The sequence below is a fragment of the Neopsephotus bourkii genome, unplaced genomic scaffold (assembly GCF_033783945.1).
Source record: "Neopsephotus bourkii isolate Nb327-2 ecotype Australia unplaced genomic scaffold, CSIRO-AGI_Nbou_v1 NB_873, whole genome shotgun sequence".
Classification (NCBI taxonomy): domain Eukaryota; kingdom Metazoa; phylum Chordata; class Aves; order Psittaciformes; family Psittacidae; genus Neopsephotus; species Neopsephotus bourkii.
In genome coordinates, this window is record NW_026901367.1 from 3,224,195 (window position 1) to 3,249,753 (window position 25,559).

The following is a 25,559-nucleotide window of genomic DNA, read 5'->3' on the forward strand; positions in this document are numbered from 1 at the left end:
GGTGCCCCCCAGCCTGGGTGCTCTGCGGGGTGGTCCCCATTAGCAGGGCTGTTAATGAACGTTCCTGGGGTCTCGTAGGAACTCCGGGTGGTGCCAGGCCCCTGGGCACGGGCCAGGCAGAGCCCTGTGCGCCCCATCCCATGGGAATGTTGGTGCGTGTGGGGTCCCTCCAGCCTCTCCTCACCCCCCAAAAAACACCGTGGCCCCGGTTGCTGCGGGTGGCACCAGTGACCGAGCCTGGAGCACGGCCCATCCCAAGGCAAACCCGCAGGGCAGCGGCGGCCGCCCCGCGTGGTGGCCAGTGGAAAACGGGGCTTTATCGGCCCTAAAAACTAACGCAGCTTAATCCCTCAAGCCCGACTCCAAGCGGCACTTAGCGAAGGTTCGGCGTGGAACTGGAGCGGTCTTAACACGAACACACATCCCCTGGCTGAGACAAGTAAATGAGGCTGCTGAACGCCTGTCGGAGACCAGCTACTGAGCCACTATTTCAGTCTTATCCTAAAATTTGCTAATAGCAGCTCTTTCAAATAAATGAAGTGATAATGAAAAAAGTCCCGCTTTGAATTTATATACATTTCAGCGGAGAAGAATGTTTTATTTAAAATAGTTACAGTGAGCCTTTTGATTTAGAGTTTAAAGTAAATAATATTTGTACATCTAAAACATACTCAAGACAAATGAAAAGCCTCTAGATGCTTTTGTATGAGATGCTGAAGAGCTCTACAAACTTAAAAGCACAACCTCAATTAAGCCCATCTTCATCTGGAAAAAAAATTAGCAACTGAAAGCTGAATATATTAGATAATGCACACTCGCAGAAGAGCATTCTCTTAGCAAAAAATTCTTGATAACCAACCTAAAGCTGGCCTTAGAGTTGCTCAATGCTAATTTTGTTTGAAACTGTTTAACTAACTATGAATAGATATCCATATTCAACAAAGACATAATTAATGGCAACCTTTTCTTCTGCTCACAAGACATCATAACAAGCAGGAAAGTACAAAAAGATTTTTATAGTAACTAATTTAAGGACAAAGGGTTGACCTCTAGCATTTCATTAAATAAACTGAGCGAATAAAAGCAGAGCGACAGTATTCATCCTTGTTCAATTCAAGCAGCCAATTTCAAAATGCAAATCATAATCTGCAGATGTTGCAGCCTGATATATTTTTTTAAAATATCATTTGTTCAATTTAAGAACATCAGACATTTGAATTTTAAGTAAAAATCAAACCCAATTCCCAGCCTCAGTGCTCGGCGTCACAGGGCCGACGGCTCAGCGCTGCGGGTGCATGGGGCTCCCCCTCCATCCCTCCCTCCCCGGCGTTTGAGACCCAATGCTCCAACCATTCATTTTATATATTATTTCCAAACCCTTTTAATGGAGAAGTTTGATTAAGCCACACATTATTTCTGATTAGTGTCGCCAGTGAGTGATGCTGCATCTACAGCCCGAGGATGGAGCATGAGGAGCCTCAGCCCATCGAGTTCCTCCAACCTTCTCACCCAGGGAGACCCAGCCCCTGAGCCAGGGTGTCATGGCCTCCCCGAGCCACAGAGGGTGGTGGATGCATTCCCTGGACCACAGAGAATGGTGGATGCATCCGCTGGACCACAGAGGGTGATGGATGAATCCCTGAACCACAGAGGGTAGCGGATAGTGTCCCTGGACCACAGAGGGTGGTGGATGCAGCCCCAGACCATGATGCCATGGGGCTGCTCTGCCCATGGAGAAGAGCATCCTTGCTCTGCTCCCTGAAAGCAGCAGGAGTCCACAGCCCCTGCCTGGGGTGGGGGAGATGTGATGCTGTGCCCTGACTGGTGGACAGGAAGGAAAACACAACAGGAGATGGATTTCCTAGGAATTTGGCAACACAACCCCAGATCTGTCACTTTTCTGGGTTTTCTCCTGGGTGCCGGGGGAAAATGTGGGAAAGGAGGAGTGTTTGATTGGGCTCTGGGTGATCTACAGGCGGGAATTAATTCCTACACGGAGGGAATTAAGTCTTGATGCAGCTCAATGCTTAGCATACGCTTCCCTTCTGCAGGGATTCGGGGGACGTTAAACCCGCGCTGAAGCATGCTGCTCCGATGGAAGAGCCACGGGGGGGCATCTCCAGCCAGCAGATACCGTGCACTTTGCCAGCTATGGATCTGCAGCTGACAGCCTCACATCTGCGGAGGGTTTTCTTCTTCATTCCCATGCTTTAATAAGTCTATTTTAGCATTTCTTACCTTGACAAGCTGAAGTGACGGGAGGGATGCTAAGGGATGCTTTTGGTATCTCTAAGGAGGCCAGAAGATGCCTTGCTGCATCCGACACATGGGAACATGAGTTCTTCCCACTCCTATTTACACGTCCGTAGAGCATCACCCACTGGGCATGGCATCCCACGAGCCTGCAAAAACACAGCATTCCTGTTAGGAAGTTGCTTTGGGGTGTCTGGGAGTTCTGGGGGGAGGCAGGACCAAATGCATAGCCCATGGCACGAGCTCCTGGCTTTACTGTCCCAGGCTTTTTTGGCCTAGGCTACAGCGGATCAACACTGCTGTCTGCTCAGGGAGTCATTTCCTTCCTTCTTTAATAAAAGGAAAATATCCCAGGGACCCACCACAGGGACCTTAGTTACTGCTGAGTTACAACGAGGAGCATCATCTGTGAAAGCATGCCTATTAATTAAAGTGCTGTTGATCAGAACTGATTCATGGTACATAAAGAGGAACTGAAGTGAACAGTTGGGGGCATCAGTGCTGTTTCACTGGGCAGAGCAGAGTCACCACTGACACCCAGAACACCGGTTCCATACTGGACCCTTCCAAAAGGGTCACCAGTGACACACAGAGCACCGCTTCCATACTGGACCCTTCCAAAAGGGTCACCAGTGACACACAGAACACTGGTTCCATACTGGACCCTTCCAAAAGGGTCACCAGTGACACACAGAACACCGGTTCCATACCGGACCCTTCCAAAAGGGTCACCAGTGACACACAGAACATCGGTTCCATACTGGACCGTTCCAAAAGGGTCACCACTGACACCCAGAGCACTGGTTCCATACTGGACCGTTCCAAAAGGGTCACCAGTGACACACAGAGCACCGGTTCCATACAGGACCCTTCCAAAAGGGTCACCAGTGACACACAGAACATCGGTTCCATACTGGACCGTTCCAAAAGGGTCACCAGTGACACACAGAACATCGGTTCCATACTGGACCGTTCCAAAAGGGTCACCACTGACACCCAGAGCACTGGTTCCATACCGGACCCTTCCAAAAGGGTCACCAGTGACACACAGAGCACCAGTTCCATACTGGACCCTTCCAAAAGGGTCACCAGTGACACCCAGAGCACCAGTTCCATACTGGACCCTTCCAACAGCACCACTGGGAGTGTGGGCACCGGGCACAGGGATGGGGACGAGGAAGGGCCGGGGCTTTGCCTCCTGCACAAACAGACCCTGCAGCTGTCGAGGGGAGAAATAAATGACTTCCGGAGGCGAGGGAGGATAAATGGGCCCATTCATGCGGCGTGAAGGGGACATTGTTTTCCTCCTTGGGGGAAAAAAGAAGAACCCTCCCAACAACCTATATATTAAGGTATCAATGAACAACAAATTCATTCTGTTATGACACAGGAAATGTAAAACAGAATAGGCTGCAAAATAAACTCGATTTATCAGCGCCACACATGCGAAAGAAGAAATTTCCCTTGTTGGCTGCTGGATCAGAGCGGCCTTTGACGGCGGTTCTGGCTCTCACGCTTAGAATTCCAGCCACACATGGAGCGCGTTCTCGCGGTGGGTGCTCACGCCGCAGATGAAGGCTCTGTCCCGGGGTTTATCCTCTTCAGTGACAACGTGTGCACAATACGCCTCCAACGCCTGCTTAAAACCGGCTGCAGATGCACACGGTGTCTGTCTCCTGCATTACAAACAGGAGATGGGAGGTTTGGGGGGTGTTTAAAGGGAGAGGAATTACTCACTGGAAGAGCACCCAAGCTTTTTGTCTGCACTTGGCAACCCCCGGGTTTGTATTAAAAAACAGGGAAAAGGGGCAAAATGGGAACTGGGAACGTGACACAAACCAGACCCCATTTCCCAACATGAGGGCGAGCAGAGGATCAAGTTGCCTCCACCAGCCTCTCAGTCCTTCCTCCCGCATGCTGGAAGCCTCCTCAGCTCCATCCTCTCTCCGCCTCCTGCTCTTATGTCTACAACATTTATGCTAAGCCATTTTTCCCAAGTAACATTAAATAAAAATCTCTTAAAAATGAGTGGAATGGATCGATCCTGCCATAGAAATGGAATTTAAACAGCTGCAAGAAGCACTCGGCTTGCAGGGGACTAATCCAAAGGGTTTTAATTGGGGAAAGCAGCAATAAATGAAAGAACACGAGCTTGGAGGAGAACACTTGAAAGCAACTCGGGAAGATGAGATCTGTTTGTGCTCGGCGGGGAGATGTTCCTGCAGAAGGGCAGGGGGAGCCTTGTCTGCCCTGACCTGCAGCCCTAGAGGAACAAGGAAGGGCAAGGGGGAATGGCTTGAACCTGCCAGAGGGGAGACTGAGCTGAGCTGAGCTCTTAGGCAGAAGCTCTTCCCTGTGAGGGTGCTGAGGCGCTGGCACAGGGTGCCCAGAGAAGCTGTGGCTGCCCCATCCCTGGCAGTGCTCAAGGCCAGGTTGGACACAGGGGCTTGGAGCAAGCTGCTCCAGTGGAAGGGGTCCCTGCCCGTGCAGGGGTTGGAGCTGGAGGAGCTTTAAGGCCCCTTCCAACCCAACCGAGGCTGGGTTCTGGGATTCCATGAGGGCACAAAGGCACAGAGCCCTCCCCAGCGCCAGCCAGACCCCAGTCCCAAGGGGCTCTTTAAAGGAGCAGGCCCAGGTGATGCCCACCGCGTTAACGCTGATCACAGCCCTGAGCCCGCCTGTGCCCTCCCCGGCCCTGAGCCGCTGACTCCCGGCTCCCCCCGCACAGCGCGGGTCCGCCCGGGACCCCTCATCCTGCCGGATGCCCGGCGGCGCCCAGGGCGTCCCGCACAGGCAGGATGCGCCCCTGGAGCCGCGCAGGACGCAGCCGGGGCCGGGCCGCGCGGTGCTCCCCGGCGCTGCTTTAAACCCATGTCACGCTCCCAGCACAGGCTCCTCCGCGCCGGTTTGAACTGTCCCTCCCAATTAGCGGTAATAAGTGACTCCGGGAGGACGAGCAAACACGGCGCATTCATTACCCCCAGCTCGGCCGCCCCAGGAGATGCCGCCCGCAGCCCCGAGCGCACCGCGCCCGGCCCCAGCCACCGCCGCCGAGAGGCGAATTAATGACAAAGTCGCTCCGAGAGTTCGCCTGAAACGATTCTGCTCTGCCCATCCGCGCAGGAATTGATTGCTGCCGGCCTGGAAATATGTCCGGATCAATACGGCACAGCCCAGAGCTGAGCAAGGCATGCTCCAGCCCCATTTATTTAACCCGCTTTTTTGAGGAATGGCACATAATTTACCAGGTAGGAATTGCAAAGCCTTCCCAGAGCAAGGACTAATGACAGGCGGGAGGGCAGCCTGCAAACCATTCATCTCCCTGCAGAGCCGCGGGTCCCTGCGCCCGCCGGTGGCCACCGCCGCGGTGATGCCCCTACGGTGCCAGGATGTGCCCTCCGGCTGCCTCGTGTCCTTGCTGGGCACGCACAGGGCCAAAGCACATCCCTCAGGTGCCCACTGAGGAAACCGCTTCAGACCGCCCCTTTAGGTGAGTGTTCTTAAAGGAAGAAGGAAAACCCACCAGAAAGGATGGCTGGCTGCGGTGGCACACCTCACATCACTGATAGTTGTGCATCTCAGACCATTTTATCACAGAACCCCAGACTGGTTTGGGTTGAAGGGACCTTAAAGCTCCTCCAGCTCCAACCCCTGCCACAGGCAGGGACCCCTTCCACTGGAGCAGCTTGCTCCAAGCCCCTGTGTCCAACCTGGCCTTGAGCACTGCCAGGGATGGGGCAGCCACAGCTTCTCTGGGCACCCTGTGCCAGCGCCTCAGCACCCTCACAGGGAAGAGCTTCTGCCTAAGAGCTCAGCTCAGTCTCCCCTCGGGCAGGTTCAAGCCATTCCCCTTGGCCTGTCCCTACAGGCCCTTGTCCCAAGCCCCTCTCCAGGTTTCCTGCAGCCCCTTTAGGCACTGGAGCTGCTCTCAGGTCTCCCCTTCAGGAGCCTTCTCTTCTCCAGGCTGCCCCAGCCCAGCTCTCTCAGCCTGGCTCCAGAGCAGAGCTGCTCCAGCCCTCGCAGCATCTCCATGGCCTCCTCTGGTCTCTAGCAGATGACATGCCCTACAGACAGATACTCGCTCCAGGCTATCACAGCTCAAAACAAACATCCAAAGCCCACCTAGGAACAGCCTTGAACAGTGTTTTATGGCAGTGCACCCCAGCAAAAAGAACACCCCCACAACTCCTGCATGCAGGGATCAGACAAGCATTCTGCTCCCACTTGACGTAACTCCCATCGGCATCCAAACCCCGAGGTGCCTTAGAAAAGCAGGAGCATGCTCAAGGGTGTGAAAATAGCATTAAAGGAGTGGGAATGAGCACACGGGAGAGCCGGGCTGTGCCCTAGGGTTGTCAGGGACCCCCCTGCAGGTACCTCGGGGTGTCCTGGGAGGCAGCGGGCAGCAGGGATGCTGCCTTCCCCACAGATCGGGCTCCTCTGTGGCCCAGCTGAAGCAATTGTGAAGCAAACACTGGTTTGGGATGAGCTAAACCGATACTGAATGGACACAACAGAGTCACTGACACTCCCTGGGCAGCAGCTGTGGCTGGACCCATCGTTAGCACCAAACACACCTGGAATTGAGCTCCCCTCAGCACACGGCTCAGAGACACTTGGCAGGACAGTGGGAGCTCACCCCTGTGGGGCTGGGACCCAGCTCTGTGGAATTTCAGCCCCATGCATTGCTTCCATAGGGATGGTTCGAGTGCACCTAGCCCGGCTGCCCTGCACTGCTGTCCTGCGCTGCTGCCCTGCGCTGCTGCCCTGCGCCGCTCCACAGGGATGCTCTGCATGCTCCACAGCGCCCGTTTTCCAGGGCATTAACTCCATGTGCATGGCTGCTGTCATCCTCCCCGAGGGGGGTGGCCGGGCCCCCCCTCCACAGCCATCAGCATCACTCTGACCTGTCAGCAGGGAATGATGAGGTGACACCAGTGCCCCAGGCCTGTCACCGCATCCTGGAGCGAGGAGCAGCCTCTGCCAGGGCAGCAGCGAAACTACAGGCACAAACATCCATAGGTACACACGGCTGTAGGTACACATGGCTGTAGGCGCACATGGCTGTAGGTACACATGGCTGTAGGTGCACTCAGCTGTAGGTACACTCTGCTGTAGGTACACACAGCTGTAGGCGCACTCGGCTGTAGGCACACACGGCTGTAGGTACACACGACTGTAGGCGCACTCAGCTGTAGGCACACACGGCTGCAGTTACACACAGCTGTAGGCACACACGGCTGTAGGCACACACGGCTGTAGGCACACACGGCTGCAGTTACACACAGCTGTACACACACACGGCTGTAGGCACACACGGCTGTAGGCACACACGGCTGTAGGTGCACTCGGCTGTAGGCACACTCGGCTGTAGGCACACTCAGCTGTAGGCACACACGGCTGTAGACACACTCGGCTGTAGGCACACACGGCTGTAGGCACACACGGCTGTAGGCACACTCGGCTGTAGGCACACACGGCTGTAGGTACACACGACTGTAGGCGCACTCAGCTGTAGGCACACACGGCTGCAGTTACACACAGCTGTACACACACGGCTGTAGGCACACACGACTGTAGGCACACACGGCTGTAGGCACACATGGCTGCAGTTACACACAGCTGTAGGCACACACGGCTGTAGGTACACACGGCTGTAGGCACACATGGCTGTAGGCACACACGGCTGTAGGCACACACGGCTGTAGGTTCACACAGCTGTAGGCACACTCAGCTGTAGGCACACACGGCTGTAGGCACACACGTCTGCAGGTACACTCAGCTGTAGGTACACACGGCTATAGGTACACTCAGCTGTAGGCACACATGTCTGTAGGTACACGCGTGGCTTGCCCTGCACTGTCATGGGAAGAGTCAAGGACAGGATAGCTCAGACGGCTTTAAACCAAGTGAACGCAGCCTCCCTGTGATCCCCCCAGTGAAGGTGTGCACAGCAAAGGAACAAACAGCAGAGCATTGCAGAAACCAGACCCTGGGATTTCCTGGGTTCTCCTGCCTGGAAACTCAGGGGAAGCCCTTCCTGCTGTGCTGGGCTGCTCCCAGCCATGCCATGCCCCTGCTTGCCCGGCCCTGGTCTCACAGGCACAGCCATTGCCACAGGGACAACCACAGCAGCATCCTCCCAGCACCAAGGGCTGTGGGTACTGCAGGGAAGCACAGTGCCTGCTCTGCCCGGGGGTTCTAACAAGCATCCCCAAGCCTAAGGCCAACCTGGACTGGAGGAGCCCCATTCCACACATGGGACACTGACCTGGGGGGATGCCAGGGCAGGAGATGTGGCCCAAGGAAACAGCAGAACAAGACAGGGCTTGAAGCAGGAACTGTTGAACCCCAGCCCAGCTCCAGTGAGCCAGGAGGGGGAAAAGCCACTTTCTATTCCGAGAGTTTGTCCATGCTCTGCATTGCTGGCACGGGCAGCAAGGCCGGGTCATGTCTCAGGGCTCAGTGCAGGGTGCTGCAGCCCAAGCACTGCATTGCCTTCAGCTGCGCTCCCCTGTGCTTAGGGGGCTTTTCTCCATTAAAAATACTGCTTCTCTCCCATTTGAAGCGGGAACATGCATGAAAAGGGTCATTCATGACGAATCTGAGCACTGGGAGGATGCAATAGAAAACAGCTTGGCTTTTCTTTCCCAGCAGTACCCCAGGTCCCCAACACAGTGATGCCCAGCAGGGCTCAGTGCAGCCCCAGGACCCCTCCACGGTGATGCCCAGCAGGGCTCAGTGCAGCCCCAGGACCCCTCCATGGTGATGCCCAGCAGGGCTCAGTGCAGCCCCAGGACCCCTCCACGGTGATGCCCAGCAGGGCTCAGTACAACCCCAGGACCCCTCCATGGTGATGCCCAGCAGGGCTCAGTGCAGCCCCAGGATCCCCCCACGGTGATGCCCAGCAGGGCTCAGTGCAGCCCCAGGACCCCTCCATGGTGATGCCCAGCAGGGCTCAGTGCAGGCCCAGGACCCCTCCACGGTGATGCCCAGCAGGGCTCAGTGCAGCCCCAGGACCCCTCCATGGTGATGCCCAGCAGGGCTCAGTGCAGCCCCAGGACCCCTCCACGGTGATGCCCAGCAGGGCTCAGTGCAGCCCCAGGACCTCTCCACGGTGATGCCCAGCAGGGCTCAGTGCAGCCCCAGGACCCCTCCATGGTGATGCCCAGCAGGGCTCAGTGCATCCTCTCTGCCCCCAGCATCCCCTAGCTCCTCCACAGCACCCAGTGAAGAGGAGCCGGTCCAGCACCTCTTCCTCCCTCATCTCCTGCCATGCCAGCAGCACAAACCCCGACACGTGGCAGCCATCTCCACCAGTTTTATGACTCAATAAAACATTTGAACCGCAAATAAACGCTTTTGCCAGCACTACATCTCCTCAAATAATAACACACCGCCTCAAAAAGAAAAACAACCGGCATTCATATTCTGCTGCAAAGTTTTATTTCTCCTCCCCGAGGAGGGGGACGGAGGCTGTTCCATTCTGCATTCAAATACTGTATGGGAATACAGTAACCATCGCCCTCAGAGGATCTGTGCAAATGCCAGCAAGACAAACCCCAAATCAAATTTATTAGCTGGTGGAGATGTCTAACAATTTTACACAGTGACTGATAAAGCCACCTGGGAATCCCTTTCAACATTAAGTGATTTAAAGCCTCTACAGAAACTTCATTGTCTGTTACAATCTATAAAGAGTTTCTCAGTATCAAGTAATGCTGGAGCAGCAGCCATTGGGTTGTTTATTATTGCCAGTGTGTGTTGTCTTTAATCCGGACTGCTTCCCAGGAATCCTCACACCCAGAGTCCTGCAGAGAGCCATAAAGGGACGAAGGGAAAATTAATTAAGACCCACAGCCTGTGCTTTAAAGGAGCTAGCTGTATTTTGATGGCAAGGTTGAGGTGCTCCCTCCTAACCCGAGTGTGCTTCTGGAAGATGATCCAGACCTTACTCCCCCATTGCGGTCACCCATTCAGTGCCCACAGACTGCTTGGTGCAGGCGCGATGAGGACGGCTCCAGCCCCCAGACTACTTGGCCATGGCCAAGTCATAGAATCCCAGAACCCCAGACTGGTTTGGGTTGAAGGGACCTTAAAGCTCCTCCAGCCCCAACCCCTGCCACGGGCAGGGACCCCTTCCACTGGAGCAGCTTGCTCCAAGCCCCTGTGTCCAACCTGGCCTTGAGCACTGCCAGGGATGGGGCAGCCACAGCTTCTCTGGGCACCCTGTGCCAGCGCCTCAGCACCCTCACAGGGAAGAGCTTCTGCCTTATCTCCAACCTGAACTTCCCCTGTTTCAGTCTGAGCCCATCACCCCTTGTCCTATCACTACAGTCCCTAATGAAGAGTCCCTCCCCAGCATCCTTATAGGCCCCCTTCAGACACTGGAAGCTGCTCTGAGGTCTCCACACAGCTTCTCTTCTCCAGGCTGAGCAGCCCCAATGTTCTCAGCCTGGCCCCATACAGGAGGTGCTGCAGCCCCTGAGCATCCTCGTGGCCTCCTCTGGCCTTGCTCCAGCAGCTCCATGTCCTTCTAAATGACAAATGTGTGCTAGAATCAGGCTGGCTTTGTGCTGCTGCAGCCACCTCCTTCAGAACCATTTGTAGCCACAAGCCCAGGAACACAGCACTCTAATTGCCAGCTTTTCATCACGCGCATTCCTCGCTGTGGCATTTGCATTTTGGGGGCATTTAATCAATCCCCCCCCGCTCCCACACTCCGAAGTGAGAGAACGTTCCTTGATTGTCTCTGTTGTATGTGAACGCTCCGCAGACCTGACAGACAGTTCTTCATTTCAATTAGGGGATGCTCATCGTTAGCTTACTAATAAGGACCAATTTTCTGTCACAACTATTTCCTAATTAAATTCAAACCAGAGATTTCTAACCCAGATGGTCAGTGATGCCACAGATTTGTTTAAATTTGGTATCACAGTAACAAACTACTAATTAGGGTTTGTAAATACACCAATTCCCTCATGACTTAGTTGTTAGTAATGCATACAACCGGTTTATTAAAGCACTAATTGTGTCTGGCTTTACTTGGGCCTAACACATAATCCACTTATCACATACTGGTACCAACTCATTTTGAAGGGATTATGAATGAAATCATAAATGAGGTCTCGCATCCAGCTCCGTGGTATTGTTAATAAAGGCTCGGTGTCATATTTAGATGATTTTCCGCCTCTGATAGAGAGCGGCCCCGCAGTGATGCTGCTGCTCTGCTCTCCAAAGAGTATTCGATGGAAGAAGTTCTGGATACTGCTCTGGCACCTAAACCAGGGGGTTCTGCCCCAGCGCAGGGAGTCAGCACATCACTGGAGGAGCCAACCTCCTCCCTTTCACAGGGAAAGCAGCAAACCAACAACTAATTCTGGTTTATCCCTATCAAAGACAAGCTGAGCACCTGCACGGGTCTGAGTCTTCCACAGGTGAGACTCCAGCCCTTTGCCTGCAGACCTGAGACCACCAGCCTTCATCACCTTCTTGTGGAGGGATGGAGATGTCCCAGCATCACCAAGCCCCATCTCCCATAAGAGAACCCCAGCCTGGTTTGTGTTGAAGGGACCTCAAAGCTCCTCCAGCTCCAACCCCTGCACGGGCAGGGACCCCTTCCACTGGAGCAGCTTGCTCCAAGCCCCTGTGTCCAACCTGGCCTTGAGCACTGCCAGGGATGGGGCAGCCACAGCTTCTCTGGGCACCCTGTGCCAGCGCCTCAGCACCCTCACAGGGAAGAGCTTCTGCCTAAGAGCTCAGCTCAGTCTCCCCTCTGGCAGGTTCAAGCCATTCCCCTTGGCCTGTCCCTACAGGCCCTTGTCCCAAGCCCCTCTCCAGCTTTCCTGCAGCCCCTTTAGGCACTGGAGCTGCTCTCAGGTCTCCCCTTCAGGAGCCTTCTCCTCTCCAGGCTGCCCCAGCCCAGCTCTCCCAGCCTGGCTCCATGCAGGAGCTGCTGCTCACGCTCTGGGGGTGCAGCCCAGCCCAGGGCCTCGCAGGGGGGCAGCTCTGCAGAGGATGCACCCAGGGGCTGATCCATGGACGTGCCTGTTGTGAAGAGCAGGGATGGGGAGCTGGCTGCCGCTGCGGCCGCCCCTCCCTGCCTTGGCTTCAGGGAGTGAAGTAGGAAAGAAATGATAGATAACTGTGAATTGCAAGGTTATGTAAACATGGAGGGGGCTTTAGGAGAATCCTATTAATCCATAAAAGAAAAGCACGGATGGTTTATCACATCGCTAAGACCCAAGAATGCATTAATAAATAGAATAATAGATAATGAACCACGGAGTACAAGGCTAAACTATCCGCTATTGTGAGGATCCTGTGACAGTAGAAACAATGAAGGGGAAGAAAAAGCTTTGTTGGTCTGTCACCAGAACCTTGCTGTGTATCCTTTATAGCCCATTTTTAATGGATTCACAGCACCTAGCCATTATTCTCCGCCCAAATCCCTCGTTTTTCTCCCTCTTGAATGCAAATTCCCATGCACCGCTCTTCCTTCACCATGACTGCCCATGTCAAACTTTGGGTTCCTGGGGGTGTCAACAGCCTTTCAGCCCCAGCAACAGCAGATTCCTGCCTTTGTGTTCCTGAAGGGTTCCTAGGATGTAACAGGCCCCGTTACACCCCTGGCCCTGCCCCAACAGCAGCAGGAACATCAGACAGGTCTAACCCAGCCCCAAGCCGTGGGGCTGCAAGGAAGAAGCATCGAAGCTGCTGCTGCCCCCTCTGCTTTCCAGCCTCTGCAAACGACCCTGAGAGTTGTTGGAGGGGTCTTGGCATTAATTCAAGAGATAGTTCCCGCTTTGCGGACACTTCTGAGGCTCACTAACACTTGATCTCATTGCTCCAAGGGGGTTTATCATTAAACACGTGCCAGGGAACACTCACTGTAGATTGCTTTTATTTCACTGCGGCACTGTTAGGTGCGGAGGAGCATGGATACGGGCTGACTGCAACAGGCTCGGTTGCATTAAAACCCTCCCCACTCCACTAAACCCCCAAATACTGATAGGATTTCTATACAAAATGCAAAGACTTTTTGCTGCTACGCTGGCAGCTTTGTGGTACCAAGAGCTTGGAGTCTGGCTGGCACTGCAGGTTGGGTGCCTTGCAGGGGATGGGAGCATGCAGGGGATGAGGCATCCCGCGATGACCACACATCATCTCAAGCAGCAAGGCTGCTGAGAAACAAGAGGGTCCATGTTAAAGCTAGGTAACCGGGCACAGCAAGACCAGTGCCCCCAAAACTGCGCTGCATCCAAAGGAGCAGGTGGAGGGAGGTGATCCTGCCCCTCTGCTCTGCTCTAGTGAGACCTAACCTGGAGCATTGTGTGCAGTTCTGGTGTCCTCAACATAAAAAGGACATGGAACTGTTGGAACAAGTCCAGAGGAGGCCACGAGGATGCTCAGGGGCTGGAGCAGCTCCTGTATGGAGACAGGCTGAGAAAGTTGGGGCTGTTCAGCCTGGAGAAGAGAAGCTGTGTGGAGACCTCAGAGCAGTTCCAGTATTTGTAGGGGTGCTATAGGGATGCTGGGGAGGGACTCTTCATCAGGGACTGTAGTGGTAGGACAAGGGGTGATGGGTTCAGACTGAAACAGGGGAAGCTCAGGCTGGAAATAAGGAGAAAGTTCCTCCCTATGAGGAGGAGGAGGTGAGGCGCTGGCACAGGGTGCCCAGAGAAGCTGTGGCTGCCCTATCCCTGGCAGTGCTCAAGGCCAGGTTGGACACAGGGGCTTGGAGCAAGCTGCTCCAGTGGAAGGGGTCCCTGCCCTGGCAGGGGTTGGAGCTGGAGGAGCTTTAAGGTCCCTTTAACACAAACCAGGTTAGGCTCTATGTAATCCATCGTTATTTGTGTGATGAACCCCACCTGAGGCAAGGTTCACCCGAGGAGCCTGGGCCTGCTCTGAGGCTCCCATCAGCAGCTGCCCCTCACTCTCAGCTCCCGCTGCCCCGCTCTGCTGGGTGCTGGAGGCGAGGCAGGGATGCGGCTGCCCTGGCTCCCAGAGGAGCCTCTCGAGGCACGGAGCAGGCAGGGCTCTGCCAGGAGCACCCCTCCAGGGTGAGCAGTGGGGGCACGGCCGCGCTCAGCAGCCCCTGCATGCAGGCACAGGGCTCACAGGGTTGCTGCTCTTTGTGCCCCTTTGGGCGTGCAGCTTTGATCAAACCCCCGGGGCCTCGAGTGCTCGGTGCCTGAGCGCAGGAACCAGACATGGCCTGAAGCCAGGCTGCTCCCGCGCAGGAGCCAGACATGGCCTGAAGCCAGGCTGCTCCCGCGCAGGAGCCAGACATGGCCTGAAGCCAGGCTGCCCCCGTGCCCCTGCAGCCTCTCTGGGAGCAGCTGATGCAGAGGGGTAGGGGCCCCCCTGACCTGGGCAGAGGCCTGGATCCAGCCCCACCACGTGCAGCAGGAGGATCTGTGCGGCCACAACTACACGAGACCTGCTTAACCCCCCTCTGCATGCAGTAACCCCTCACTACAGCACTGGTAACATCCACAGATCAGCTAACAATGCCTCCTCAGAGCTGCTCTGTGCTGCCCATCCCCAGAGCACCTCCAGACATGGCCTCGGAGGAGCCCTGTTGGAAACCCAACCAGCCAGGGCTCAAACACACGATGCCACATCATCCCCTAGGGAGCAGGGAGACTGCCGGGGCTGAACCAGGCTTCTGACAGCATGGATGGTCTGGAAGAGGTTATCAACACCAGCCTTCCATCAGTGAGAGCCAGGCTGTCCAGTCTGGGAGGGGAGGTAAAGTACCCAGAGCAGCACTGCTGTCATGTACCATTAACACACCATTAGGGTATGTGGATGATATGGTGAGGTACCGTATCACACTGGAACCTCACCTATGTACCACTGCCCAAGGACCAGGCTGAGCCCAGACTCTGCTGCTCTGGACAATGCACAGGAGCCCACAGCAAGGTGTTTGGGTCTAGAGCTTTGGAATGCAAGCGCATTTCCCCCTTCCATGAGCAGAGCTGGAACAAGGAAGCAGAGAGCACCGCTGAGGTTTGCAGCACAGAGCAGGGCTGGTAACTCCATCACACCGGGTCCTCCAGGCGAGTTCCCTTCCCTGCCTTAGCACAGCAAACAAGCTCGAGCTCTGTGTTCTAGCTATGAATCCACTATCCATTCATGGATCTCCATTTATCACCTCTGGGAGGTGACCCATGAAGAGCCTCCACACCCCACATCCTGTACTCTCCTGCCCCATGTGCCCCACTGCAGCCTCCAACCACTGGGGCCATCCCAGGGGTGAGCTCTCACAGCAACGCTGCCCAACACGAGCAGGCATCTCCCCTCAACAAACCTGCACACGAGTCAGCCACTGCTGCTGGAGATGAGCCCCAGGGAGCTAGTGATGCCTTTGGAGAACAGGAAAAGCAGGAGGCCCATCCCACCGCCAACAGCATGGAGGCTGCTGGGGAGGTCGGTAAGGGGAGAATCCGGGATGCAGCAACAGGATCCTGGTGCCTGAAGTGGAGGGAGAGGATCCTGAAGAGCGAGACCAGCACCCAAGAAGGGAGAAAAGGAGGATGAGAGATGAAGGGAGGCAGAGAAGCCTCGGAGCAGTAAGGCAAGAGCAAGGAGGGCTGGGTCTGACGCAGTGAGGGATGGGGAGCTGCGGCAGCAGTCCCCAGAGTGAGGGGGCAGATGCACTCCTCACAGAGCTCCTGCAGGGTCAGCACAGCACCCTGGCAGCAGCAGGAGCCAGGTCCTGCAGGAGCAGAGCCCTGCTCCCATCACATCCGGCACTTCAGGCACCCCAGCATCATCACCAAGCAGCCACATCCAATGAGCCCCACGAGCCCTGGCTCCCCTCGCCACGCTTTGCATTGAGCCAGGGACACCAAAAGCCTTCATTGCGAACCCATCCTCCCAAGAACGGGGCTCCTGTGCCAGCCCCATCCTCACACGCTCTGGCTGCAGAAACCTGGCCCCAGTGCATGGGTTCTGGCCCACAGCATCAGATGTGTTCATACAGCAACAAGCACACTTGCAAACCATTCCCTCACTGCTTGCGATCCAGACCCTTGGAGACATTCCCACACTCACCACTGACACCAGTGGGGACCTAAATGTTTTCAGAGCTTGGACCTGGCTTCTGGGATCAAAAGGAGAGGTTCCACTTTGAGGTGCTGAGCCTCCACTGATCTCAGACTAGCTGCAGAGATTAATTGCAGGGTACGTGCATCCAAGCAAACCGTGTTCCTTATTCATCTCTCAGATGAAGATATGAAAATCAGGTCCCTGCTGTAAATTGCACATGCAGTGCACAGCAGGGAAACAACAGTCCTCCGGGATCAGCCCTTCCCCAGCAGCACAGAGAGGCACCAGAGCTTCAGTCAAGGCAAAAGAACACAAATGGAAGTGTGCTGGACTCCTGTGAAAGCACAGGCTGCAAAGAGGCTGTTCCTCTGATCCTACCCAGCCTAGACACATCATTTCCTCACTTCCAAGGCTGCTTGGAGCTGCGGTTCGTGGTCCAGCCCCAGGAAAGCCCAATCTCTCACCCAAGGCTGCTTCCAGACTGGCAAACACAGGTTTTACTGGGGGCAATCCCAGGGAGCTTTGCTGAGCCGGAGCAATCAAACCCTGCCCCTGGCTCTGCGCTATCTCACATGCACCATGCGGCTCCTTGGGGCAGGGAACAGCACTGGGGCATCACAGTGAGGCTGAAGCAGCCACCTCGGCCTCCACGTGAGCATGGCTGCAGGGGGGGTGAGTGACCCCGCACATCTCACAGGCAGCAGGGTGGCAATGAGGGCAGGAGTCCCACATTCATTGCAGATGGTGTGACGGGGGTGTTTGGCATCAAGGATGCGGTGACTGCTCTGTGAGCGCACACAGTTCACCCAACGGGGCAAGCAGGGCTTTAACTGTTCATCACCCAACAAGCATCAGCATGCACCCAATGGGGCCACGGGAATGAGCACCGAGGCTGCTGCCTTGGGAAATGAAGATCTCCTGATGGTCCCTGCCGGTGAGGAGGCACCAGGGCTGCATCAGCACCAGCAACAGGAGAGCTGCTCTCAGCCCACTGCAGGCAGTTAATGAGATTCACTGTAATTAGCTCTGGAAGAGATGTGAAACTAATAAATGGCACCAGCTACCGAGCCTGTGAATTACTTTTATGCTTTCTTCCTTTCGGTCCTCAGGCTGCTGGGGTGAACATTGATTCTGTGTTTGAGATGAGCAGCACGCACCTGCCTTGGGGCAGCAGGGTGGGTACGCAGCATCACAGGGTCTGTCTATGAGCAGCACGCACCTGCCTTGGGACAGCAGGGTGGGTACGCAGCATCACAGGGTCTGTCTATGAGCAGCACGCACCTGCCTTGGGGCAGCAGGGTGGGTACGCAGCATCACAGGGTCTGTCTATGGGCAGCACGCACCTGCCTTGGGGCAGCAGGGTGGGTACGCAGCATCACAGGGTCTGTCTATGGGCAGCACGCACCTGCCTTGGGGCAGCAGGGTGGGTACGCAGCATCACAGGGTCTGTCTATGGGCAGCACGCACCTGCCTTGGGACAGCAGGGTGGGTACGCAGCATCACAGGGTCTGTCTATGGGCAGCACGCACCTGCCTTGGGACAGCAGGGTGGGTACGCAGCATCACAGGGTCTGTCTATGAGCAGCACGCACCTGCCTTGGGGCAGCAGGGTGGGTACGCAGCATCACAGGGTCTGTCTATGAGCAGCACGCACCTGCCTTGGGGCAGCAGGGTGGGTACGCAGCATCACAGGGTCTGTCTATGAGCAGCACGCACCTGCCTTGGGGCAGCAGGGTGGGTACGCAGCATCACAGGGTCTGTCTATGGGCAGCACGCACCTGCCTTGGGACAGCAGGGTGGGTACGCAGCATCACAGGGTCTGTCTATGAGCAGCACGCACCTGCCTTGGGACAGCAGGGTGGGTACGCAGCATCACAGGGTCTGTCTATGAGCAGCACGCACCTGCCTTGGGGCAGCAGGGTGGGTACGCAGCATCACAGGGTCTGTCTATGAGCAGCACGCACCTGCCTTGGGGCAGCAGGGTGGGTACGCAGCATCACAGGGTCTGTCTATGAGCAGCACGCACCTGCCTTGGGACAGCAGGGTGGGTACGCAGCATCACAGGGTCTGTCTATGAGCAGCACGCACCTGCCTTGGGACAGCAGGGTGGGTACGCAGCATCACAGGGTCTGTCTATGAGCAGCACGCACCTGCCTTGGGACAGCAGGGTGGGTACGCAGCATCACAGGGTCTGTCTATGAGCAGCACGCACCTGCCTTGGGACAGAGGTTGGGTACGCAGCATCACAGGGTCTGTCTATGAGCAGCACGCACCTGCCTTGGGACAGCAGGGTGGGTACGCAGCATCACAGGGTCTGTCTATGAGCAGCACGCACCTGCCTTGGGACAGAGGTTGGGTACGCAGCATCACAGGGTCTGTCTATGAGCAGCACGCACCTGCCTTGGGACAGCAGGGGGGGTACGCAGCATCACAGGGTCTGTCTACACCCAGGAACAGCCCAGGCTCAGGCATGCACCCACAGAGCCCAGAAAGAAGCTTGTCCTGTCACTACAGTCCCTAATGAAGAGTCCATCCCCAGCATCCCTATAGCCTCCCTTCAGACACTGGAAGCTGCTCTGAGGTCTCCACGCAGCTTCTCTTCTCCAGTCTGAACAGCCCCAACTTTCTCATCCTGTCTTCATACAGGAGCTGCTCCAGGCCCTGATCATTCTCATGGCCTCCTCTGGACTTGTTCCAACAGTTCCATGTCCTTTTTATGTTGAGGACACCAGAACTGCACACAATACTGTGGGTGCAAACTGGAACACAAGAGGTTCCACTTAAACTTGAGAAGAAACTTCTTCTCAGTGAGGTGACAGAACACTGGACCAGGCTGCCCAGGGAGGCTGTGGAATTTCCTTCTCTGGAGACATTCAAAACCCGCCTGGACACGTTCCTGTGTAACCTTATCTAGGTGTTCCTGCTCCGGCAGGGGGATTGGACTGGATGAGCTTTTGAGGTCCCTTCCAATCTCTAACATACTGTGATACTGTATCTCCAGGTGAGGTCTCATGAGAGCAGAATAAAGGGGCAGGGGCATCTCAGGTGCCACCACCCCACCTCAGACGGACACAGATTTTGGCACCAGCAGAACCCGCTGCCACCTTTGCCCCCCTTCCTCAAGCACGAGCAGTGTCCCCCCCTGGCTCCCCCGCTTCCTCATCTCCGCAGCTGACAGCACGATGCCTGCTGCAGAGACAGCCCCATGCGCCTGGTGCCAAGCACACAGGGCTCTGGGATCAGCCTCTCCCAGCCCAGCACAGCAGCACAGTCAGGGTTGGATTCCCTCACTTGCCCTCTGGGGTCTGAACACGAAGCTCTCAGTTTCTCCTCAACTGAGAGACCTGGCATTTAAGTGAAGCCTGAATTCAAGACAAATACCAGTTAACACCAAACCCCTGGGAAAGGCACCTCAGGCCTATGGCTGTGGTGACAAGAGTCAATGCTCCAAACCCGGGATGGTAACAGCTGTAACAGCACTTCAACTGGTGGCAGCAGCATAGAAGCATCTTTATCACTTCAGAGTATTGAAGTCCATGACTCTTCAGGAAATGGGGCTCCTGGGGGGTGCTAGCACTGATTATTCCTCAACACCCCACCCTGAGCACTGAACAAAGCCGCTGTGATGCACCAAGCCGTGTCCTGATGCAGCGCCTGACCATCACCCATCTGCAGCAAAGAGCACTTTAATTAAACAGAACCAAACCTCTTCTGAAGGTCTGAGAAAGCAGACGGCACTTGTAGAGGACGGCTCCAGTGCACCCACCATGCAGTGCCCCCACAGCACTGCACCGCTCCCACAGCACTGCACCGCTCCCACAGCACTGCACCACTCCCACAGCACTGCACCACTCCCACAGCACTGCACCACTCCCACAGCACTGCACTGCCCCTGCAGCACTGCATCGCTCCCACAGCACTGCACCGCCTCCACGGCACTGCACTGCTCCCACAGCACTGCACCACCCCAGCAGCACTGCACTGCTCCCACAGCACTGCACTGCCCCTGCAGCACTGCACCGCTGTAGCAAATCAAGCTGGAGGCCAAAGGAGCAACGGCCTGTCATCAGGGGTATCTGCAGGGTAGTTCTCCTGCAGGATGCTCGTGAGGTGAGGAAGCAGCAAAGCATTGTTTCACCAAATGGCAATTTCCTTGTATCGCAATGAAGGCATCCCGTTTGCTAGCCAGGGCATAATTCAATTAGAGGGGAAAATCCTGTGAGAGGGAATGAAATCTATCTGGGACTGGGATGCTGCAAATCACACAGGGAAGAAAATGGCATTTGGTCCTGACATTATGATTTATTTCCTACTCAGTATCTTATAATTCCTACAAGATAAGCCCAGACTAGAAATTACCATGTGTGCACGGCTCTGTGTCTGAGCCTCTTTATTTTCTCCCTCCACTGAGGACTCTTTCAACCTTATCTTTTAAGAGGCCAGTAAAGTGAACGGTAACATTCTCAGAGGTGATGCAGGTCCTGCTGCGCACCCAGGGCCGGATCACTGCTGCAAGCCCCCCCCATGGATGTGGGGTGATTGCAGGGCTGAGACCCTGCCCAGTGCTGCCCGCCCCATACACTCCACTGCTCACAGCACTGCGGAGCCTCACCCGGCCTCCCTGTGTGGGAACACCGGTGCCTCTCTCCATCGAAGCCCTTCCTCCTCCATCAACGCTGGGGGCTCAGCAGCAGCACTGCGGGGCTGGGACACCAGCACCCATCATCACCCAGCAGCAGCCTTCTCACCGCTGGTACCTTGGAGGCAATGGGGGACAAACTGCTCTGCTCCTCTTGGCTCTTCAGAGGCCTCCAGCACCCTTGCAGGTCCAGCAGGGACCTGGGATGGGGCTGCGCCCTCTTCCCTGCACCCCACTCCCCCCTTTCCCTGCAGGGTACCCACACACCACAGGAGCGCTCTGCCCAAGGAAGGTGTCTCTGCTCCTGCAGAAGGTCTCAGCTGCTTGCACCCGTGAGCCTGCTGTCAGCACTGGGGGTGCTCAGCACTGATGACCTGAGGCTCCTGCAGGTTCCCTCACCCATGAGACAGGCGCAGGGAGCCCCATTCAGCTTGGGTGGGAGCTGAGCGTGACCCCCCTCTGCAAGGCTGCATTTCAACCCCAAAGCTCCTACTGGTGACAAACAGGGATTGCTGGGAGCAGTCAAGCGCGAGGCTCCAACCCAGCACCCAAACCTCAAGCAGTGGTTGGGAACAGACCTGTTTCTGCTCTTGCAGGGGATGAGTGCTGAGTTTGCCACTGAGGTTTACAGCAGAGACCCCAGTGCTGCCAGAGTTCCTAAATCCAGTGATAGCTGAACATGCCCTACGGTCATCAGCTCCCCTGCTCCCTAACCCCTATGGGCAGAAGCCACAAGAGCGAGTGCAGCCAACCTCCCAGCTGCCTTCCCCTGCACCAGCACCTCGGGATCCGGCACAGGGAGTCCTCAGCAGGTAGGACATGAGGGGATGAGGGTGTCAATGACCCCCAGCAGGTAGGACATGAGGGGATGAGGCTGTCAATGACCCCCGGCAGGTAGGACATGAGGGGATGAGGCTGTCAATGACCCCAGCAGGTAGGAATGAGGGGATGAGGGTGCCAATGACCCCCAGCAGGTAGGACATGAGGGGATGAGGCTGTCAATGACCCCAGCAGGTAGGACATGAGGGGATGAGGCTGTCAATGACCCCAGCAGGTAGGACATGAGGGGATGAGGGTGTTGATCACCCTCAGCAGGTAGGACATGAGGGGATAAGGGTGTTGAACACACCCAGCAGGTAGGACATGAGGTGATGAGGGTGTTGATCACCCCCAGCAGGTAGGACATGAGGGGATGAGGGTGTTGATCACCCCCAGCAGGTAGGACATGAGGGGATGAGGGTGTCAATGACCCCCAGCAGGTAGGACATGAGGGGATGAGGGTGTTGATCACCCCCAGCAGGTAGGACATGAGGGGATGAGGCTGTCAATGACCCCAGCAGGTAGGACATGAGGGGATGAGGGTGCCAATGACCCCCAGCAGGTAGGACATGAGGGGATGAGGCTGTCAATGACCCCAGCAGGTAGGACATGAGGGGATGAGGGTTTTGATCACCCTCAGCAGGTAGGACATGACGAGAGGCATCATTCATCCTCAGTGAGAGCCCCGGGAAGCAGCACTGCCTGCCCCATGCAGCTCATGTTGCATCCCGCATTCTTCCCTCCTGCCTTGGCACCAGCCCCTGCAGGACCCTGGCTCATCGCCTCGGCCACCAGCAGGATGCCGGCGGGGGATGCGTTTTGATGGCTCTGCCCTCCCGGAGGGGATGCCGGGCTCCCTGCTGCCAGCGCTCTGTGAGCTCATGGCTCTGGCTCCTGCAGCTCCTTTCTTTGGCCCCGCAGCGGTGGGCAGCAGCCACGCACCCCGCTCCCAGCAGCACCCGTTACCGTCGAGAGGTCTGGAGTTCGCTCCCCTTCCTTCCCCTCCCTGTTTGCTGCAGGACCTTGAGTCCCCCCTTCCCGCTGTCGGGAGCATCCTGCCCTCTCCCGGCCCTGGCTCCCGCTCCAAATCCCCCAGCCCAGCCCAGCCCAGCCCAGCAGACCCTCACCTGGCCAGCCAGCATGAGCTGCTCATCAGAGCACCTGCAGCACTGCTGCGTGCCCCTGCAGTCCTCCACAAGCAGATCAGAAAGCCGTGTGGCCCAAACCAAGCTGTGCTTGAACTCACCGCATTTACACTTCCTGCAGTTCCCTTTACTGGGATTCCCGTAACATCTCCGCTCACCACAGACACCACTCCTCACAAGTGTCTTTCCCCCCTGCGCCCCGCAGAGCCCTCTTCCCAAAGCCTCTTCTCTGCCTCTGCACCAAGACCTTCAGGGAGCGATGCTCCCAGCGCTGCCTGGGGTGAGCGGGCAGGTGGGGGCTGCAGCACAGCAAGAGCAGCCCAAGCAGTCAGTTCTGTAGCTCCATGTCCCACCCCACACTGTCCCCTGTGCTCCCGTTGCCTCCATCGCTGGGTAAAGCAGCGTTGCCGGGGCAGCAATGGACACAAGGCTGCACGCTGCGGGGTGCGCTGGGCACCCGGTTACTGGCAGCTTTGCTCCTGCTCTGGAATTCCCTCTAGGCTGGAGAACAGCAGCATTCCCGTTTGTCCCCGCATGCCAAGGATTGCCACCACTGAAGGCATCTTCCATTGTCAGCTGCTTCTTCTCCTGCTCTGTGCTGCTCACAGCTCCCTCCCGCTGCTCTCCCACCACCCCGGGGAGCCCCACAGGTTCCATTCGGCTCCAGAACAACACCATTACACGGGCTGAGCACCAGCCTGACCCCACTGCACGGTGGAAGGCCGGCAGGACCAGCACAGGGTCAGCAGGACCCCAGCGAGGCAGGGCTGGGGCACCCGCAGCAGCCGGCACATGGGAGGAACTGTCCATGGAGCTGGGAATAAGGTGTTTCCCATGGGAAGCAGCCACCATTCACCGGGAACCTCCCTGCTCCCTGCCCGGCTCTGCCTTCTCATTGCTGGGCTCTGGTCCTGCAACAGCCACCACAAGCAGCTCAGACACCCCAGTCCTCCTGCTGGCAGGCTGCTGAGCAACACGGGCATCCAGCAGCACCAGCCACCAGCCCTGCGGGTCAGACACCCGTGGTTCCAACCCTCTCCTCTTCCTGTGACTCAGGTTTCCCTTCCACGCACTTTAACACGTTCATCTGCTGGCAGAACCCATGCACATACGGTTTTAAGACACCCTACATGTCCGGGAGCTCAGGCACTAACGTCACACATGCACACACTGACAGCGGGTGACAACCAGTGCTTCACATCAGTCAGCACTGCATCATTCTGACCATCATTTGTTCCTCAGACCCAAAACCTATGGCTAGGCCCTGGGAAAGGAACAGGAGATGTTTAATGCAGGGCTTGGAGAAGAGAAGCTGTGTGAAGACCTCAGGGCAGCTTCCAGTATCTGAAGGGGGCTACAAGGATGCTGGAGAGGGACTCTTCACTAGGGCCTGTAGGGCCAGGCCAAGGGGAATGGCTTGAACCTGCCCGAGGGGAGACTGAGCTGAGCTCTTAGGCAGAAGCTCTTCCCTGTGAGGGTGCTGAGGCGCTGGCACAGGGTGCCCAGAGAAGCTGTGGCTGCCCCATCCCTGGCAGTGCTCAAGGCCAGGTTGGACACAGGGGCTTGGAGCAAGCTGCTCCAGTGGAAGGGGTCCCTGCCTGTGGCTGGGGTTGGAGCTGGAGGAGCTTTAAGGTCCCTTCAACCCAACCCAGGCTGGGTTCTGTGATTCCATGACTCGGGTGCAGTCCCCACCGAGCGCTGCCACCTCCTATGCAGAGGACACCAGTGTGGCTTGCAGCCTGCCCGGCAGGAGCCCAGCGCGGGCTCAGGCTCAAGGCAGCCGCTACCGCAGAGCAAAGGGTGCCCTGGTTTGCAAAATTAAGGGTATTTAGCCCAGCAGTTTCCGTAGTAACGGGCCCGGCCGCCGGTCCCTGCCTCCGCACGGCGCTCACCCATTTTCCTCTCTCACCTCGCCCTCACCTTTACTTCCAGCTCGGAAGACAACACAATCCGCAGCCCTACCGAGCGGGCTGAGCCACATTAAAATTATCCCCGTCTGCCCTGACCTCGTCTCTCTGCAGGTGAGAGTGTCCCCATTCAGCAGCTAAATGAAGCAGAAATGATGGAGTGTTTGTTTTCCCTGACTTTCCCGCAGCTTGCCGGTAAATTTACAGCCACGAATATGAAGTGTTAATTTAATGTTCCCACTGAGCATCTCATTGTCAACAAAGGCTTCAAACCGGAGGAGAGGAAAAGGTTAGCTCATGCAGAAAATGACCCTTATGGTTTGATTGTCTTCTGGTCCAGACTGGCAGCAAGCAGAAAGCGAAGGGCTTTGACTTCCAGCTTAATGCATTTGATGGCAATAAATGGAACCTCTCTACCTCCGCGGGGAAAGCATCACCTGTAATGCTCACTTATTTGTGTGCCAGGCAATCTCCGCAGCCCGGAGGGGGAGCGGGCCTCTCCTCGCTCCCACCACTAATTTGACAGGATGGAAAAGTTAAACCCTTCATTATCCCAAACTCCAGCGGAAGGGGTTTGCTGCCTGGAGATTACAACAGGGCCTCAATGGTGGCATGAACCATGAAATTGCTTTCTTCACCTGGTGCTTCAAAACTTTAAGGCCCCGGCTCTGGCAACACGAAGTCGCGGAAGGAAGGAAAAAATGAAGGTTTAAATAATCAAAAGCCTTTCCAGGCAGAATTA

General features: G+C 56.3%; 1 long non-coding RNA gene across 2 annotated transcripts in view; it reads right to left on the minus strand.

The window, feature by feature from the left end:
• Positions 1 to 1,349: 1,349 nt before the first annotated feature.
• Positions 1,350 to 25,559, minus strand: part of LOC133214188 (uncharacterized) — a 56,558-nt gene continuing 32,348 nt past the window's right edge. Inside the window, exons 2-3 of one of the 2 annotated variants that reach the window (XR_009726027.1) lie at positions 2,239 to 2,402; positions 1,350 to 1,821 (exon numbers count right to left, since the gene is read on the minus strand). This is a non-coding gene — a long non-coding RNA (uncharacterized LOC133214188). Of the gene's footprint in view, positions 1,862 to 2,238; positions 2,403 to 25,559 lie in introns of both variants that reach the window. The other variant, XR_009726028.1, reaches the window with a different exon arrangement.